The sequence below is a fragment of the Pempheris klunzingeri genome, chromosome 10, assembly GCF_042242105.1.
Source record: "Pempheris klunzingeri isolate RE-2024b chromosome 10, fPemKlu1.hap1, whole genome shotgun sequence".
NCBI classification, from domain to species: Eukaryota; Metazoa; Chordata; class Actinopteri; order Acropomatiformes; family Pempheridae; genus Pempheris; species Pempheris klunzingeri.
This window is the reverse complement of record NC_092021.1, coordinates 8,168,467-8,184,072: the sequence shown is the minus strand read 5'-3', so window position 1 is coordinate 8,184,072 and position 15,606 is coordinate 8,168,467. Positions and strand designations below refer to the sequence as shown.

General features: G+C 40.8%; 1 protein-coding gene across 2 annotated transcripts in view; it reads left to right on the top strand.

The window, feature by feature from the left end:
* Positions 1 to 5,430: 5,430 nt before the first annotated feature.
* gulp1a (GULP PTB domain containing engulfment adaptor 1a) overlaps positions 5,431 to 15,606 on the top strand; it is a 68,968-nt gene continuing 58,792 nt past the window's right edge. For both annotated transcript variants that reach the window (XM_070837678.1, XM_070837677.1), the window contains exon 1: positions 5,431 to 5,532. The gene's annotated coding sequence lies outside the window, so the exon portion shown is untranslated. The remainder of the gene's footprint in view (positions 5,533 to 15,606) is intronic.

Here is a 15,606-nt window from a genome sequence, read left to right as displayed (position 1 = left end):
GCTGACGAAAAGAACAGTGAATCGGGAGAAAGTGGATGATGTTTGTGACTTTGCCCCGCAAATCAGCAGCAGAGGTTTTCCCAACATCTACCGCAGTACAAGACCAGTGGCCATAAGTGTAAGCAGCCTTTAACACTTATAAATAAACTGGGTCTTTAATTTACATATTATAGCATGTTTGAATATTTGCCATGGCTCAGGGGTTTGCTCCAGGAATGCTGTCGGCGGCAAAACGAGGTTTGATTTTTTTTTTGCTGCGGTCTGATTATTATTCATTAGCTCCCTCTCTCAACCACCTAAAGATTATTTTACCATGGTCATAAAAAAAAACCCAGTGATCTTGTTTGGTAGTTGTTTTGTAATTACCCTTTGGTTCTCCAAAGAAAATGTATTCTGTATCTTGATCAAAGGCACTTAGGAAGGACTAAAGTTATTGTTGTTATACAGACCAGAAATTGCCTTCATGTAATACTAATTTGCAACAACAAATACATTCTGAGACAAATCCAATGCTATACAATGCCACCCTGAATTCAATTTTTTTTTATCATAACGTGACACAACATGTTCACAATGCAACTGACGGACACAGACAATAATTTATTTTTGCTACAATATATTGTGCAATATGATATTATAAAAATATAAACGTTTTTTTCAATACTTTTTAACTATCCTGCTTGGTGAAAGGTAATGAATGGGCCCAACTCCTACTGTGATCTTTAAAAACAGATCACTTGTGCGCTTCTGTAATTTCCTGAAACAGCTGGGCGATGTCATTTCTAGCAAAACAACCTGTGCATTTGTTGGGCACAATTTTCTCTAATGAGCATTTAAGACAGCAGGCTATGTGAGACTGAGTCAAAATAAACTATAGCGCCCAGGTTCATGCTTCTGAGGGGATGCGTCACCCAGTACGGCACAGAGGAATAAGCTCCTAATGGCCATGTATTCAATGTATACAAGCCATCTTTTATTACCTAACAACTACAAGCTTTTAACACAGAATGGTTGCATCAGGGAATGCCTTGCTGGCTTATAAGATTTGCCTTCTTGCGTTGTGTGTTACATGCTGCGTCCTGCCCATCTGCAGTATTGCAATCGTATATTGTTTATGATATGTGTTTTAATGGTGTGCTATGAGAGAAGCTAAAGGCAAATTAATATAAAATATAATATAGTATAATGTTGGCTTTGTATTATTATCATTATCATTATTACTATTACTGTTGTTGTTGTTTTGGTCTTTACAATAAGGAACATATAGAATATCAGAAGACTTATTAACTTTTCATCAAAGTGCTTTTGATGCCTAAAACCACCCAGACCAACTTCAGTGGAAAACCATTACCGTCGCTGAATGTAATTGAGGCAGCAATTAAAATTCCAAGAAGACATATTCGATCAAACAAGTCAGTTGTATATAAATGAAATGTCTAAAAAACAAAAATAGGTATGTGCTATGAGCCAGGGATCAAATCCAGACTGTGCAATTGAATGAAGGCCTATGGAATTAACAAGACGCTAATTAAAGACGAGGGATTATCTCGAAAATGAAATTCAGATGTTCGTATTATTCAGCGTCATGGACAGTTTAATCCATCGTTGTGGAAATCAGTGTCAGCCCTAACCTGAAACCAGGAAGCCAAGACGCATGATGTATCGGCAATGTCATCAACAGAGTCTCTCTGAAGTTGGTCAGCGAGGGAGAGACTGTAAACACTGTGACAGCACCTGGGGTGATTCTCCTGTGATACTGATACATTTTTAGCACAGTGACGAGGGGTAGTCATTTAAATGTGACTGTCTGCCAGTGCCCGTGAGACCAGCCTCTATAATCCTCTGTGAAATATCTGAGCCAGACTTGGGCTGCCATGAAATAAACTTAATTTTCTTGTAAATGCTTTAAACAAGAGCCTACATTTGAAAGTGGAAAGCTAATCTCTCTGCCATTATGGAAAGGCCGACTGACCTATTTGGATTCTTCTCTTTTTGAATCCTTAAGAAATGGATTTATATTTTAATGTGATGCCATGTGTCACTGATCCTTGTGGGAAATTGTAAATGGTAAAGGGGGCTGCACTTGTGTAGCGCCTTTCCAGTCTCACGACCGCTCAAAGCACTTTTACTCTACACTCACATCTCACTTATTTATGGAACCCTTTTCCGCACATGCACACACTCACACACTGACTGCAGAGGCTACCGTGCAAAGCAACTTGCTCATCAGGAGGAGTCTAATCATTCAAACACACACACACACACACTGAGGGCACAGCTCCGGGGTGCAGTATCTTGCCCCAGGACACTTTGATAGGTGGACTGCAGGGGCCAGTAATTGAGCCACTGATCTACTGATTAGCAGATGAACTGTTCTACCTCCGTGAGCCACAGCCTCCCACAGCATTTTCTTTTCCTCTAAGCTTGGACCTATTAGTTCTAACCACACTAAGTATAACACTTTATCAAATACTAATATAGTCTATGCCTTTATGTATGCATTTATTTTAAAGTGACACAATAAATATGAGATAAATTAAGCAGGCTTTGTTTCTTTGTTTTTTTTTTTCCCTTTTAAACAAGCACATATGTACTCATTCAAAAGTATCCATTAAAGATAATTTACATCTGCAGTAAAAAACAGTGTGTGTCATTTCAGTCTGGGCTTTCTGTGTGCAGTTTACATGCTCTCCCAGTGCTTGTGTAGGTTTTCTCTGGGTTTACTCTGGCTTCCTCCCACAGTCCAAACACATGCAGGTTAAGATAATTGGTGGCTCTACATTGCCCGTAGGCGTGTGTGTGAGTGTGAATGGTTGTCTGTCTCTCTGTGTCAGCCCGGTGATTGACTGCCGACCAGTCCCGGGTGTACCCGCCTCTCGCCCAATGTCAGCTGGGATTGGCTCCTTACAGCTTATACTTAAGGATAAGCGGTGGCTAATGAATGAATGATACTTTCTGTCACAAAGCTGTAAGATGGCTTTTCAATCATAAAATGATATTTGATTAGCACTGACAGCCTGGGGATTATACTATTTTTAACATGCAGTATTCATTCATTTATCAATGGTACCATTGCCTATCGTCTGGTAACAGAAACAAGAAAATAGTCAAAAAAGAACCCCAATACTGTTAGTGTGACTCCATCAATGAAAACACAGAATAGATGATCACAGAGACCAAATAAAAGGAACACATAAAAACAACCAAAAAAACTTTAGGCATTATGGATGTTGTCTCACCTCGAGGCCACCATCAGATCTTCCAGAGCTGATGCTGTTTCTCATCCCACTTGTTGCCAGAAAAGTTAAGATATAAGCAATGCCAATTCTAGATAAAGGTTCTAAATTTTTTTTAAAAAAGAAGAGGAAACTATACAACAGAGGCTTTCTGGCTTCCACTAAATATCTCTCATAACCTTTCAGTGGTGTGACACTAGTAGCCCCATATCCAACAGATGTTCAGGTCATGGTTGAGTCAGCTACATTAGCGCCTCACTCCCAGCCTCACCCCTGACTGCCGGATGCAAATATGCTTTTCGACTTCCTGTGTCCGGTGACAAGGATTTAAAGGACAGGAAGACGTTAGGGTGGCTTCTGAAATTATTGATTGAGCCGATTTAATTGACATGGCTTCTATCGCGAGAAAGTCACTTTTATGAAACACAAATCCTCATGTTTATTACTTAACTCTGATCTTTCCTCAGCTGCCATTACCTGCTGTGTAGTTGTCTAATGTCTCAAAACGTGGCTTATTTGCACCCTCACTAATGGATCCGACATTGTGTATGCTGACTAAGGGGAGTAAATACCACAGATGACCTTTACAGTTAGGGAACATTTTCAGCTTTCACAGGACTTTCTGTTTCATTTTTTCCAGATAAGACAAAGTAGTTCCTTCACTTTTCCCCCTGAATTAACCCTAGGAGATGAATAAAGTATCTATCTATCTATCTATCTATCTGAACTTCCCTTAGACAATGTTCTGGGGCTTAACCCACAACAGACTTACTGTTTCCATCATACACAACTTGTTTAACTCTGTTGATTTTGGCACCCTCATCCAAGTCTAATGTGGAAAGAGGAACCAAAATTTAATACTGAGTTAATTCAAAATGTATTTGTCTAATGCCAAATCAGCTATTTGAGGTGGAACACGCTGTACCATCCCCGGATCCTCCAGTCCACATGTCACAGAGTCCTCGGGCAAGATACCGAACCCTGAGGCTGCACCCTGGCTGTGTGAGAGCGTGAGAGAGATGACGGTTGTATTAAATGTGATGGCTCCCCCACCAATTCACATGCTTGGCTCACGCCCCATTTACATGACTTTTGGATAAAAATGTTTTGTAACGCAATTATTCATTTTAAGGCAACGGTTAATCACAACCAATTACAGCGATTCTGGCATTTTCTATGATTATCTTTTTGTCACATTGTGTTGGCGCCAGCTTTCACTACCTGAAATGGAAACATCCCTCACCTCCTAAAGTTGGATCCAGAAACTCGGTTGAACCTTATGGATTTTGTGAAAACGAGGTACCTCACAGTGGGCTCCCTGAAAACGTTCCATTTTAGAAACCCAAAATACAAGTCTTCACATGTATTAATATATTATCCATAAAAGTTTTGTGTTTATTAACAGTGTATTGAATTTTAAATAAAATAAAATTTAAACAGAAGCCTATTTGCTTAAATGTACATGGTTCGATAAGAAATAGAACATTTGTTTGATGGCTAGCATCACACTAGCTAACCTTAATTGGTCCTACTTAGCTACCGTGCTGCATTACAGCAAAGGTCAGCTATCCTGTAGCATAAAATGTGCACCATTAGAGCTACTTACAGACAAACAACTAACTGACAGCAGAAAACTACTTATTTAGCTAAATTCTGCTGCTGTGACGGCCATGATAACATTTAGATGTGACTTTTGTAGCCAACTTGAATTACGTTAGCTTAGCCGCACAACTTTGCTAGCGCCACTAGTTTTTGTTTGTCTTGTGAATGTATTCAGGCAGCCATTTTTTGACTCTTCACATTCAAAGAGTCCTTCCATAGAACTTTATTTAGCTATTTCTTATTTACTTATTTATTGAAATGTAAAAGCAGACATTATATCTCAGACCTTATTCACCTTTCTTACATAGGAGCAGTGTTTCTTGTTTTGTTTTGTTTGCTGTTAATGAACATGGCTGTAGTGGAGGGGGCCTCCTCCAGTGTGGTGCCTGCCCCCCCCCCCGGGGGTCTTTCCGGTCGCCCCCCCCCTCCTCCTTTGCCATGTATTATTCAAGTTGCGACCAAAGAGCTGCCGGTTGAGACCGAGTGCTCGCTGACGTCAGCAAACTTCTCCGGCAGCTGTAGGAGAGCTGAGGAGGAGGAGGAGGAAGAAGAAGAGGAGGGAGGAGGAGGAGGAGAGGGAGGAGGAGAGGGACCCAGGCTGACACTGCTGGATGTGGAGCTCTGACTGTGGACGGCTGAGGACCGTGGGCTTTATTTTCTCTACGGGACTGTGCGCACTTCTTCTCTGGCCGGTGTAAGTGAAGTCGCCCTCCCTTTGCTGTGTGCTGCCGGCGGTCAGTGAGGCTGACGTCCCCTCACTGCTGCTCGGAGTTAGCGGTCGACTTTCTCTTCAACAACATCTTTTTTAGCGTGTTTGACGCACACGTCCGCCTCAGCGAAACGTTGTCTGCCATCAAAGGTCCGAGTTGACATTGTTGTCATGTCGTGCTCAGCCGGTTGTGTCCTCGTCTTAAATCCACTCCAGACCTGACGGGAAACTTTGTTGCGCAAGTCCGTGCAAGGTGGACTCTGGGCGAACATGTCGAGTTTGCGCCGCTTTCTGGGTCTTAAAAATCTTTAACATTTCACCGGTTGTCACTTTTAAGTAAAAAAAAACCCCAAAAAACACGGTGAATATCTGCGTGTCGTGCCTTCGTTTTGACCCCATTATTGTCATTTGGTTGTTCGTCTTCGGTGTCATTTTAATTTACGGACGCGTTTAATCATTTTTAGTTAAAAAAAAATGGAGGTTACAATAAGAAAAGTCTGATTCGTACAGTTTGTTTCTGACGTTAAAAACAAACGAGATCCGGTTAAGTTGCTGTACTTCAGACACATCCATTCTGAGGCAGTGACCCAGTGTAAAATATGCTCAGAGTATTTCTTAGTCTGTCTGTATTGCCGAGTTAAGCTCGTATTTGCTGTGTGTGTGTGTGTGTGTGTGTGTGTGTGTGTGTGTTTTGAGTGCACCACTTTTATCTGTGTCGCGGACAGGAGAGACACAGAGAGAGAGACAGAGAGACATTGAGACAAGTGACAGCCTCAAAATGAGCAAAGATCTATTATGTGGCTTTTACATCTCAACGTGTGTCAAGATATCCTGACTAGACAATTGTTTTCAACAGGGATCCAACGTGGCCGCTGTGTAAATTGTCTGCCATTGTGTGCTGGGAGATATTAATAACTTAAGTAATGGATACACCCATTACTGTGAGGATGGATAAACATCTGACTGTGTAGGACTTATTGTTTCTGTCTCACAGTTCTCATTTCGCTGCTGAGGAGTCACCATTTTCTTGTGGTTGTGAAATAGGCTGGAGGTTTTTTTTTCTTTTTTGTTTGGAGACTTGTTGAAGTCAGCAGTAACCATTGTTTCTCAAACATGCACGCTGCAGTCTGCCTTTTATCAGGTTGATGGCGTAACATCAGGCTCCAGAGGTTTTCCAGCTGCTGGCAGCGCTAATTGAATAGCTGCTCACCAAGTGGCTCGTCTCGTACGCTGTGAAAATCGGCACGAATTAGCTTTGATGCCCCTACAGATTGCAATTCGGGACAACAGTTGTTAATAATCCTGGTTGTCTGCCAGGAAGGGAACAAGGTGGTCATGGAGATCTGATTTCAAGCAGAGTTAAGTAAAGGTCATGTGCATCGAATGAGAAAGTGTTGTTGAGCTTAAACAGTCTTGGCTGTCACCTTGTGTTTTACTGTGCCGGATGAGTGTCTTTGCTCACCACGTAGCATTAAAGAGCGTGGTTGAAATATATTAGCGGTGCGATATAGTCTTTTGTAAACAAGTCTGCTGTCATTGCCTATATGCCATCAGCGTAAGTGCATTTGAAGTGTAATTTAGCTCAGATTTATTATTGTGAAGATGACTAGTGCCCCAGATCCTACAAGTGGGGATTGCTGGCATTGTCGTAAAGCTACGGATGCTCAAGAATCATTGAAATTCTCCTGCAAAATGCCTGTAATGTACTATTGTTAGAGAATATAATAAACACAAACAAGAGAGATTCCAGACACATTTCTTTGAAATAACATGGCAGTGGTGTCCACACTGGTGGAAAAGGGCATATTTTCAGTCACTCTCAGGTCCCCCTGGTGATGAAAAATTGCAAACCCCTTGAACTCCCTTGAACTCATTTTCCCTCCGTTTTCTCTCCTTTTATTGGCAGGCTTTTGCCACAGCCACTACACACCTTAGCTAGGCATGCCATACAGTGTTCCATTCAGCCATCATTTGACACGCCAATGGCACTATACATGTTCTAGGAGATATTTCTATTATGAAAAAGAATTATCCACAATTTTTCTGTTCCAAGAGATACGAGAGCCATTTTGACATTTGGCATCCGATTGCCGAAATGTGCTGATATATGTACATGCAAATACAACTACTCAAAAAGTTCTTCTCATATTTTTTGCACCCCCTATTGCTTGCCTCATTGAGTGAAATCAATTATCTCTGGGTGATGTAAACAGGATATTTCTACACATTTATATTCTGTTTCTTACATTTTGGTTGCACAGCCACATGGAAAAGTCCTGTTACATTAGCTGACACTCGCTTTTATTGTAACTATGTAATCGCAAATGTACAATCAACAGGATTACTTTGGATTATGGCTTTAAGTTTATCCTCAGTGGACATCAGAGCTAGCCCTGCAAAGAAACGAGAGGGAACAGGAGCTGCAGTTGTGCGTTTTTTGACATATTCGTGTTCAGATTTGATCAAAGTATAACCCTGAGAATAGGCTAAAGGGTTTTGGTTCACATACCTTGTTACAGGTTCAGAGGTGACGTGGATCAGTACATTTTAACACTGGCACACACGTGGACTGACTTCCTTTAAATAACCTGTGGTAGGATTTCTGCGAGCACCATCAGTCACCTGCTGAGACGTATCCTGACACATCTCGCTATCCATTTCTTAGTAGCTGACCGTTTAAATAGTAGACTCGGTCTGCATCTGGTTTTTGAAAATAGATTAATTGTTTCCAAGCAAAAATGCTGAAAAAACACCAAACATTCTCCAGTTCCAGCCTGTCAGATTAGATGATCTGCTGCTTTACTTTGTCCTTGATCAATTTTAACTGAATAGCTCCAAAATAAGACACTTTTGACTATTTATGGACATTTTGTAGATTATTTGCTTGATTGAAAATGTATTTTTGAGAATATATGACAATAATTATTGGTTAGTAGAAGCCCCGCTAACATTGTGAGTTATAATTTCCTCACATTCATTTCTTTGCGAGGCTGGACGCCTGTACTGTCAAACGTATGTAGCCCACACACACCTGCATGACTTGTGTGTTGTCTGCGAGGCTGTGTGTTCAAATGTGACTTGTTCTGTTAATTATTGCAGGGTGTTTGGTTTGCAAGCTGAATGAGACATTGTGAAGGTTGATGAGATGGAAGTTTGCATCATTCAAGAAGAACACTGCCTTCGACGTGTACTGAACGTGTTGTCGGCCTCTCGGTGTGTGTGTTCCTCTTGTCTGTCAGTGTGTCTGTGAGACACTTTGGTCTGGCAGAGTCTCAGTGCTTCTGATTACAGTATTGACATTCACATACTAATTGGTGACATGTGAGACATGTCTACACCTCAGCACATCAAGTAGGTAGTTAAGAACGTCAGAGTTTTGCTACAGTAATGTTGACAGCACTTGCCACTCACTGCCTGTCCTCAGAAGGCTCAGCAGACACTCCATCTATCAGCGCGCGATCACACAGTGACTGATAACATCATTACTATCAGCTCATGCTCCCCGTTCCTCACTGTCACCAAAACCTCTATTACGACTAGTTCATTTTTCCACCCAGTTGTTTGTTGGCAGATTGCTGGAAAGCTGAAGTGACTTCAGCCTCATACTTGGTCGGAAACAGCCTTTCATCCACTATGGCTATTGCAGAAGATACCTCTGACATCAAAATTGAGCAGGAAGATTACATGGCTGCTTATTGTTGGCTCAATTTTCTGATCATCACCAGGTCATAACCAAATCCTTCTGGTAGGCTATAACAGCATTAGGGACTTGCCTAAGTCAAGATAATTGATATATCATCTTGCTGGCTAAGGTGTTGACTCCCACAAATGTCAAAGCCTTCTGTCTGACCATCTCTATGATTGAATTAATCCTCTCAGCAGTTATTATACATCTCAATTAATCATGAGCTTTTGCAAATGAGGCAGCTGAGGAAGCCTTGGGTCCGTGCATGTTGCTGTTTTCCATACTCGTGTCCTCTTTTGTCTTGAGCTAGTATTGTTTCATTGAATAGAGGCTCCTTCTCAGTGCTAATGGATCGTCTTTGTTGCTGGTATGATGTGTCATTCTGAAAGAATGTTAAGAAGCACAAGTACAAAAAAAAAATTAATATAGCCAAAGAGCCAGACACTTAAATAGGTATATTTTGCATTCAGCGCTTTGATGTTTGAGCTGAAAATAACACTTTTGTGCCACTTTCCTCTGCAATTCAAAAGACCCACATTGCTAAAAAGGTAATGTAGTAATGTATGAGGGCTGAAAAATGTGCATGAAGCATTACTGGACATTTTAATTAAGTTGCAATACAATGTGCAGTTAGAACTGTACAGTATAAACAATCTAAAGCCTTCTAGGATACACTGATCACAAATTTTTCTGTTCCACTACTTATTCTAATACTAGTGGGGGGTTTTTTTATCTGCCAAATTTAAAAATCTGAACAACTCCCCTGTGTGAAACTCAACCGAATCAAAAACTGAATTTTATGTTAATGCTGTCAGAGAACCTGTATTTAATTTGGAATGGCTATGTCAAAATGACATTATTTATGACACATAATTCCAAATATAAAAAACTTTATTCATGTAATAGTAAATTCCGTTTCTTTGGGTTTTGGACCACAAAACAAGCAATTTGAAGACATTGCTGCTGTGAAAAATTATGATTTGTCACTGGTGTCTGAGATTTTATTGACCAAATGAAGTAAAATGTTAGTAGTCTTTAGTCTTTAGTGTGTCACTGACTTGGCTGACCAGTTCAGTATCGACCAGTCAAAATTTCAGTCAAGGACTCCCTTGTGTTGGAGTGCAGCCACAGAGGTCGTGGACGGCTCTACCAAAGTAAGTGACGTTTCTCCTGTCCTTTTGAGACTGGCACTGAATGAAGTATGACATATTTTGAACAGGGGACATTCCATGGATCATAAACACAGTTGGGTTGATCTGGAACCACAACACTGCTCACTGTTATATCACTGAGAGATCGTAGAGATTGATGTTATAGAATTATGTTTCCTAATAGAAATTGGGACCACAGAAAATATACCTTTTAAACCAAAGACAAAATTAAACGAGCCTGTATCAGGGACGTTTCCATGTTTCCTGTTTAATGCAGTTGGACTTTCTCTCTTAAAAAGCCAAATGAGTCAAGGGTGAATAAATCTGCCAAATAAGTGAACGAAACAAGGTGCTAGTCCTAATGAAAACTTTCAGTGTGATAAATGAACCATCTTATTGGCCTTGCTCTTTGGATGCCACTTTACGGACTCAAATGGAAATGGCTTTTCTGTAAAACCCTTCCCTTAGTTGTGCCTTAAGGTGTCTATACAGGATCGGCATTTACTGCCTAAGTAATGCAATGCTTCTCCTTTCAAGGTTGTGATATGTTTTTAGTGTTATGACCTGATGAGATGTAAAGACACAGTGCCTGCTTGTGCTATATAAAGCTTCGATGACGTTGGTAGTGCATTGAAAGGTCGGCTGCGAATATGGTCAAAGCTGAAATATGAGACTTGACAAACCGAACTGTCAAGGGTGGTGCTGACACCAAGGTAGGTGGTAGAACTGTGCAATGGGAAACAATAGGTCAGTCGGTGCACAATTGTTCAGCCACTGATGTGATGTGTCTAAGGCTACACACATGCATGATAACGAACATCTTTCATTCATTTGTTTCCATAGCTTCTAACAATGCTGTGAATTAAACATAATAATGTCATACTGTCAGAGAGGTCTTCTAATCACAGACCAATGCACAGTTATATCATTTAAGTTTGAAAGTGAATCTATTCATGATTGTTCAACCGTGCACGTAACCTTACTGTAGTAACGCCTTGAAATGATATATGAATATACAAAAACGTGAAAAGTCATTTCTTTTTTCTGACATGGCATCTGTAGAAGTGCGGCTTGGTGCCAAACCCTGGGCTTTTGCTGGATATTTTTTGAACTCATGCTCAGTGACACAAGAGAAATACTTTTCATAGATTTAGCTGTTCCTGTCTGCAAATGGAGGAAAAATGCTGGGAAAGATCATTATGCTGAGGCCTCACAGCAAAACACCGCAAGCATCTAAACCCATTTCGAGTGTGTTTCACTCTTGTCATCCTCCATGTGAAACATGCCTGTCAGTTATACAGCAATGTCATAAGGAATGGACCTCACTGAGGCACAACAGTTATATTGCCTGCAGTTTTCATCATAGATTTGTATAGCCCTGCATACCGTTTAATTTTTGCATACTGTTTAATTTCACTTGTACCACATATGCTGAGATTGGCCAAAAAAATCAGCTTGTATTGGCATATAGTTTACACTGTAAAATGCTAAAAGCTAATTTTAGGATGTCCGTATTTCAAATGTTTTAAGAGTGCGCTGATCAGGATTTTTGGGGCCAATCAAAAATCGCTGGAAGCAGTATTGGCCAATTCTGATCACAAACCATGGGGTCTTTTTAAATCCTTCTGTTTATTGTGTGGCACTATTTATTCATTGAACTATTCTTAACAACGTTGCATATTAAAATTAAGAGATGAGAAAATTAATGGCATTAATTCACTGTTTAGCCTGTTTATTGGCAGGCAACAGGTGCAACGTATTCCACTCTCTCTTAGACACACAGCTTAAACCATAGCAGCCTGTGCTTGATTACTGGGAGCAGCTTAGAGCTTAACAAATGTAACTTTCCTGGGGACTAAAGTAAATGCAATTTTATGAAATAAAGATTAGAATAAAAGCTAAATAAGCGCAACACACCGAGTTAGAACAATAAATTCTATATAATGAGGCAACAAAAATCAATTTACTCCAACTTTAGACACCATAAAACTGCAACACTTACAGGCTGGAGCCAAAATACTGTTTCGAGTTAGTGAGCCCTCAATTTTTGGGTGGCAAATTGTTTTTTCATTTCTCACAAAAATCATTGAGCTGGAGAAATAACAAACAATAAAGCATTAAGATTACATTCCTATCGGTCTCATTACTGGACAGTTGTTTCACACAACATTGTTTGGATGCAACTAATGATTCTTTTCATAAGAGAGGAGCAGCAAACAAGACCACATCTAAGAAACAAACTAAAAAACGGTGTTACACTCTGCTTGAAAAATCTCTCGTAGGATTACTTTATTATCGTTGAATGATTCAGCTGAATTTTCAGTTAGTTGACTCATTGTTTCAGCCCTAAACTTTTCACCTCTAAACATAGATGGGTATACATAGAACTGGCATTTGGATATTTCAAACATGTCACTTGGGAGTGATTTACAGCAATATCTGAGTTATGTATAGTCTCTAATCTCTTACCATAACCCTTTAAGCATCATTTGCTATGACAGACAAGAAAAGGTGAATGGTGAACGAATTCCAGAGGTACTTTTGTATTCATAACCATCTGTTGCCCATTGACATTTGGAGGAAATGTCCTTCACTGTCTCCAGGATGGGTCGGATTGATCTTGTAAATAAATCACAACTGAGAAGGGAAGCCGATGAGGGGAGAAAATGAGCAGGCGGAGCTGATGAGAACAACGTTCCCATCAGCCTCATTACATTATTGCTTTCAAACTGTGACTTTAGACTTTCTTGATTTGAGGCAAATCAGAACTGCTGATTTGATTTAATGTGGTCTACATCTTTGGCTCTGTGTGCGGCGCTGCATGCTGGGTGCTGTTTCTGTCTCTCTCTTGTGCTTTCTTGCCCTTCCTGTCTGAACCCAGTGCATAGCATTTGTAAAGTGTAGTGAAATTAGTCATACAGTTGCAGATGTTTAGCTGTTTATTTGCTGTATTCTTACATAGGGCTAGGGTTACATCCTCGTATTTAGTAAGATGAACCTGTGATTTGTGCATATTTAGATGTCATTGACTGGTGGGTCAGCAGTGCAAGTCTCAGCAGAGCAATTTCCTGATGAATGTGCTTCTGCCTTTGGAAGAGATAAGCTAATGGAAAGAGAAACATGGCCTCTCACACTTATTGCTAGTAGGGATCAACATTTGATCATGGTGGTAACTATAGCCAGTAACTGTAGACAGTGTGGACAGAATGCTAAATTGGTTTGTGACTTTAATGTTTGGCATTGTTCCTCATACCTTTGTCCTCACCTTGATGGCAAGCTCCACCATTTAATTAGCTGTGGAAATCAAAGTTGTTAAACTCACCACAGGGTCGTGCATATTGTTGTCATAGGAGTAGCTCTATGCATGATCGAGATCCAGTGGTAGCTTAATTGAGTCATGGTTTACCCATTCTCTATGCAAAATATGATATCCACTCAGACAAGAAAACCTAGCCCCCCTCTTTTCCTTTCCTCACACATTCAGTGTTGCTGGCTAAAATAAAATACACTGTCATTTAAACCAATTAAAACAAAAGAGCTGCACAAAACATCTGAAAGAGAACAATGAAACGTCCAATGCGGGGTAAGGATAATTCAACATTTTATTGTCTTCATGTAGCATGGAGGTAGGCAGAGTGACAGTCAGGACAGGCTACTCCATCCCGTCTATGTGCCTTCACTATGATCTGATCGCCTCAACATGTGGTAATCAGGCAACCAGAGAAAACGCACACAGCTGACTATGTTCAGCTTTCAGAAGCTTCGCGAAAGAGTTGCCATGCTTTGAAATGTTGTTCTGCTGCTGTGTCTGTGATCTCACCTACAATTAACAGACTGCAGCTTCACTGGTGTCTGTTTCCCCTTGTTGTGCTGCAACACGGTCTGTTTCTGTGTTGTGGTTGTAATGTGAGCCAAAGTGGCCTTGAAACATTCCTGTAGTGGAATAAAGGCAACCCCTGGAACCCTTTGTTAGCATTGTAAAGGGCATTTTCACATACTAAAGTTGGTTTGCTCTGATCCGACTCAGTAGATAAGTTTGTAAACTTGAAGCATCCCCTTGGTTTGGTTTCTTTTCTCATACTGAAAATTCCAATCATACTAAAATGCATCACTACAAATCATGTGAAAATGTTCACTCCGCATAGGCTATTGGTCAGATGTGTCTGGGGTGGGAGAGACACAGGAAGAAGGTCCTGTGTTCCGTTCCCAGTGCAGATTTCTGTGAAAGAAATATTGCCACGCATCAGCATGGAGCCACGGCGCAGTTGGCATTTCCTCATAACCGCGTTAATTATGTGGACATTAAACCAGGCAAAACTACACCAGCAGAATCCCGAATGCACTTTGAGGAAATGTCTTGAAAATATTGTGCTGCTTTCAGATGACTAAGCAGAACAAGGGAGCTAATATTATGCATCTACAACATCATGCTAACCATCAACATGTTGAACTGGCTGCAGGAGCTGTTTAGCTCATACTTGCAGAGGACACCTGGTAGTCGGGTTCGATCAAAGTCAGATCACGCTCCCACCACAGAAGCTTCAGAGTTTGTTTGGACCAGACCCAGTCTATCACCTCTGAGTTGCAGGTTGAGGCACATATTGTCTTTCATGCAAACCGTATTCTCTGACATTTCTGTTTTATGAAGGAGCATGTGGGCACGATGCCTAGCTATCCCAATCATATACAAGATCTGGCACAGCAGGCCCCAGCATGTGCTGCCCTGCCTCTCTTCTTTAGTCACATTAATGAAAAGCACAGTGCGGTGCAGACGAAGGCCACAGACATCTGCATGTCGTCGTACTTTCACAGATTGCGTTCGGCACTTATGGCGCTGACGAACACCATTTAGAGCTGATGGCTTTGAGCAAACCAGACAGGGAGACAGCCTAACACTGTCGGCTTTGGTGTTCCAATTTGGCTGAGGCTTTAGAAAACACGTCTTCTTGATTCAGCACCTCTAAAGAAATCACTGGCACATGCCCGTCCATGGCGTCCCCAGTGCATTCAAGAAGTCATCCCATTGTGGGCGACAACAGGCCGCTTTTTATGGCTCCTTTATTTCTTCATGAGTACCATTAATTTGAAGGGGCAGGCCTCAGTGCTTTACAGCTGGCATTTTTTTTATCCGCTTGAGACAACATGACTGCATATATTATCCTCCTTTTGGTAATGAATTGGCAGGAGTTATGTGAGTTTTATTGGTATTGTTTAGCACTTTAG